The sequence below is a fragment of the Jaculus jaculus genome, unplaced genomic scaffold (genome assembly GCF_020740685.1).
Source record: "Jaculus jaculus isolate mJacJac1 unplaced genomic scaffold, mJacJac1.mat.Y.cur mat_scaffold_45_1_1178333_arrow_ctg1, whole genome shotgun sequence".
NCBI classification, from domain to species: Eukaryota; Metazoa; Chordata; class Mammalia; order Rodentia; family Dipodidae; genus Jaculus; species Jaculus jaculus.
In genome coordinates, this window is record NW_025423498.1 from 75,813 (window position 1) to 80,932 (window position 5,120).

Consider the following 5,120-nt stretch of genomic DNA (forward strand, 5'->3'; position numbering starts at 1 on the left):
ATTATGACTTTGCAATATAGCTATAGATCAGTTTTTTTTTATTTTTTATTTTTTTGCTGAGGTTGTTTAGATATCTGAAGCCTTCTGCCATTCTATATGAATTTTGAGATCATTTTTTTAATCTCTGTGAAGAATGGTGCTGATATTTTTATTGGTATTGTGTTAAATATGTGTATTGCTTTTGGTAGAATTGCCATTTTCACTATATTAATTCTACTTATCCAGGAGCATTGGAGACTTTTCATCTTCTGATCTCCTCCTCTATTTATTTCTTGAATGTTTTTATGTTTTTATATTATATAGGTCTTTAACATTCTTGGTTTATGTTTTTCCAAGGTATTTGATTTTTTGTTGATATTGAAAATGGGAAAGCCTCACTGATTTCTTTCTGGTATATTTGTCCTTTGCACATAGAAAAGCTACTGATTTGCAGCAGTGGTACTATGCTGAAGAGCACTGGTGAGAGTGGGCTCCCATTTTTCCCATGTTTTGATCATGATCCCATGTTTTTTGTCAAAGGTATTCTCTGCATCAATTGAAATGATCATGTGGTTCTTATGGTTATGTTTATTAAAGTGGTGTATTACATTGACCAATTTCCATATGTTAAACTATCCCTGAATCCCTGGGATGAAGCCTACTTGTTCAAGGTGGATAATGATGTGTTGTTAAATTCAGTTTGCAAGAATTTTATTTAGGATCTGTGTATTTAAGTTCTTTAGAAATATAGACTTATGGTTTTCTTCTCTTGTTGCATCTGTCTCATTTGGTATTAGGGTGTTGCTAGCTTCATAAAAGGTGTCAAGGGAGAATTCCCTGGTCTCTGATTATGTGGAACAGTTTTAGAAAAATTGGTTTCAATTCTTCAGTGAAGGTTTGATAGAATTCAGCTGAGAAGCCATCTGGTCATGAACTTTTCTTTTTTGGGAGGTTTTTTAACACCGTTTCAGTCTCCATGGATATGGCAGTTTTGTTTAGGAGATTAATCTGCTCTGATGTTAGTCTTGGTAGGTGGTTTGTGTCTAGGAATCCAACCATTTATTCTGTATTATTTAATATGGTGGAGTAGAGGTTTTGGAAGTATGCCCTGATGATTCTTCCAATTTCCTTGATGTCTGTTGTGATCTCTCCTTTTTCATTTCTGATTTTGTTAATTTGAGACTTTTCTTTTTTGTTTGACTAATTTGGCTATCTTTCTTAATGTGTTGAGATTTTTTTTTTTCACCAATAGTTAATGGAGTCAAACCTATTCCAAGCCAGAAGCAAACACTATGACTCTATCTTCTTGCTCTCTAGAAAGTCAACAGGAGTGTGTTCCAGCACACAAGTGATTTCATTGTTTGTCAGGGAGGCAAGAAGCATGTCCATTGTCCCCAAAGTTTCTAGCAGTTCTCTCTGGTAATCCATCTCTTTTTGTATATGTCCTTGAAGTACTAAAAACTTTTTATCAACTACTTGTGACTGACCAATCACAGGCAGATATATATCAATAATTATTTCAGCAGCATTGATCAAACCAGGGGCAATCTTGGCTGAGACAGATTACTTATCAAAAAATTAAGAACACGAGTAATTTCCTTTTCATCCTGACCTACCAGAGCATTTGCAAGGACTCCTCTTCGATTTAATTCCTTTATGATGGACACTGTAACCTCAGGTGTCTTTATTACACAGTTAGGCTCAAGGGCTCTGTCAAGAGCCTTTGAGATCCGAAAGTTTTTCAGATCCTTGTCATACCATTCTAGGTGCTTCTTTGTTGGCCTGTTGATAAAAATGTCATCCCAATGCTTCATATAATATTTTCCTTTAATAGAAGTTCGATATGCAGGCCTCCTTCTCCTTGGAAGAGAATCTTTCTTTGTTTCAAATTTCTGATGTTTAACATTCACTATCCCATTGGTCATCCAACAACAATTGGCTCATCTTCATGAGCAAGTGCAAGACTTAAACTTGAATCTGTGTAATCAATTGAAGCTGTGCACTACTTTGTAGGACACTGTGCTGTACACTTTGACTTTCCTATCCATTGAGTGAGAGAGAAACCTCTGTCCTGAGCTGCTCAAACATAAACATGTCACAGTCCCTGTGATGATTTTTCAAAGACACAAGCAACTACCCTCCTTTTAACACATGTCCCAGACTTTAACATAATGAACTCCTGAAGATACCAGAAACCCTCCAGAGGGGAAAAGCAGGACACTGTCCACAGCCTGCCCATGCTTGACACAGAAAACATTTTTACTTGTTCACACATCAAACATCTTCACAGTATGATCGTATTGCCCTGTTACAAAGAGATCAGTTTACTAGCACATCCACACCACACATAGTCAGAATGTTCTTTGAATATCAGAATCTCTTTGGCATTTGGAATATCCCATAATTTAACTACATAATCATCAGCCCCAGAGACCACATTGTATTTGTCAAATGTAAAGTCTACTGTGTGAACTGCTTTTGTATGGTCTTCAAACTGCCTGAGGGGAGCCCTCTCATGTATATCAAGAAGCTGAACTCTACCATCTTCACTACCAGCTACAAGCAATTGGACATCATGTCGAAAAGTAGCACAGTATGCTGTGTCTTTAAAATGGGAAAAGATTTTTATAGGTTCTTGGGAGTATTGGCCATAAATATGAGTTCTTGAGGAAACTGTGACCACATAGTTATATGGAGGCTGGGGAGAAAAGTCTACTTTTGACACTGCACCAAATTCCTTAATATGTTCAGGAGTCTTATAGTTGTTCCAGTACAAAGTATCTTGAGTGACCTTTTCATCAAGTACAGGATATGTTTGAGTAGCTACAGGTATATAACTAGCCATGATTTCATATAATTGCATTGCTGTCCAGTGGCCAATAATCTCCACGGGGCTGCAGGGGCATGCCAACTCCCAAGGACAATTTTCCGGTCTTGGCCAGCACTCTGTCCACCACACTGCTCTTGAAATCACTCCTCACTTGATTTTTTGAACTTAGCAAAGTTTTTTGCCCTCCCAATCAATTCCTTCTGTCTTATGTTCCAGATCAGAGGTTCTTTCTTTCACATGAGTAACTCTATTGGTAAGGGGTTCTAAAGAGGTTTTTATAATATCTATTTGGTTTTTGTCTTCTGTTGTGTTACTTTGCATCATATCCATCTCTTTTTTGAGGTACAATTTCGAGTTCTGATTTTCTTGGTGCTTCCTGGAGTTCATTCTTGCATTTGTTCAGTCTTCATTGAGCTTAATCAATTGGTTGTTGAAAGCTTCCATTTCTTGACTTACCTTCAATTAATTCATATCTCTTGGGAGCGTTCTAATGTTTTCTTCAATCAAGTTGAGCTTACTGTCAAAAGCTGAATGCTCCAGAAAACATTCTGTTCAATTTCATTGATACAACTGCTGGTTCCTTGATGGTTTGCTTCCAGTTCAGTTATTTTATTTATTTTTTTGATCAGGGTGTTGTTGGTTGTTGTGTTTTCATTTTGTGAATGATTTTTTTTTTTGTTGATTTCTTTAGAATTTAATTGGAGGCTTCCATTGTCACACTAGGCATTCTTGGTGGCGATCTGTCCTTTTTCTGACTTTTGTTGGCTTTTATGCATTGTTGTCTACCCATTATAGGAAGACTTTTTATTTTATTGAGGAGGAAGCAAGTTTTTGTGCTTTGACCCATGCACCTTCTGCATCAGGTTAACAGGGATGTTGGTACCCAGTGGCCAGTCAGGACACCAGAACAAAAGTCCTGATTTTACAGCTCACACAGGGACCAGGCCTACCCAAGCAAGGTACAATGGGATCTACCAGGACCAGGGTACTGGGAGGAGCCAGGGAACAGGCATCTGGCCTAGTTATTCCATGCCATGCCCTCCAGCTCACAGACCATCACAGGGAACCCAGACCAGAGAGGTGAGAAGATCCCAGGAACAGGAGCCTGGCCTCCTTGCTGCACACTGCCATGCCCGCCCACACATTGACAGGCACAGGGAACCCAGATCAGGGAGGGGGGAGGAACCTGGCAACAGGGGTCTGGCCTACTCATTCTCATTCCAGACTGCTGTGTGTTCACCCTCCCACTGCACAGGGAACCAGACTGGGGAGGGTTTTGTTTTTATTTTTGTTTTTGTTTTTGAGGTAGGTTTGAGCTCCAGCCTAGGCTGACCCGGAATTTACCACCTAAGTTCGGGGATGAAAGGTGTGTAAAGGAATGACTGAGAGATGAAAATACAGTTTAGAAAATTGGGGTTCCTTCTTAGTTGCTAGAAGGTGATTGTCATACTGAGAGACAGGCATAAGTTTTATGCTAAAAAAAAATTGAGAGCGCCAGATGGCAGCTTCTGCTCAGGATCCATAGTGTATAGGATGGCTGAGCTGACCATATTGCCCATCCAACATGTCTTAGGAGAGGATCATGCACGATTTAGCCATTTTCTCCATCATCTGCTGTCACCCACCCATGTGCCACATGACTTGGATTTTACTGAGTTCCCACACTAAGAAAACAAAACAAACGAACAAACAAAAAAACATTTGGGGCTGGAGAGATGTCTTAGTGGTTAAGGTGCTTGCCTGTGAAACCTAGGAACCAATGTTCAACTTCCCAGATTCCACATAAGTTAGACAAAGGTATGGCAAGTGTAAGGTTGCACATATCCACTAGGTGGTGCAAGTAGCTGGAATTCTTTTGCAGTGGCTGAGACCCTAGTGTGCCAATTCTCTCTCACTCTTACTTTATCTAAAACAAAAAAAAAAAAATACATTTGATAGATCCTTTGGCTGACTTTGATTACTAAACTAATGAAGAAGAAAAACATGTTTTAAGTAAAATTCAGCTTTCATAGTAAAAAATTATCCCATTTTGTATGTGTGTGAATTAGGTACAAGGGTGTTTTTGTGTTCATGTGTGTGTGTAAATATCTGTGTATGGGACTATAAGTGTGGACCATGCTTCTGTGGTATATTGTGTGTGTCTGTGTGTACATGCATGTGTGTTGATATTTGTATGAGGGGTGCATGTATGGGTGTGTATCGATACATGTGTCAGTCTCTATTTGCCTATGTGTGGTATGTGCATACAAGTGCATGCATTTATATATATGTATACATTCATATGTAAGTCTGTGGTCTGTGGGCACTTATA

The 5,120-nt window shown here is 38.9% G+C and overlaps 1 pseudogene; it reads right to left on the reverse strand.

The window, feature by feature from the left end:
* Positions 1–1,269: 1,269 nt before the first annotated feature.
* On the reverse strand, positions 1,270–2,824 carry LOC123457410 (annotated as a pseudogene).
* Positions 2,825–5,120: the final 2,296 nt, after the last annotated feature.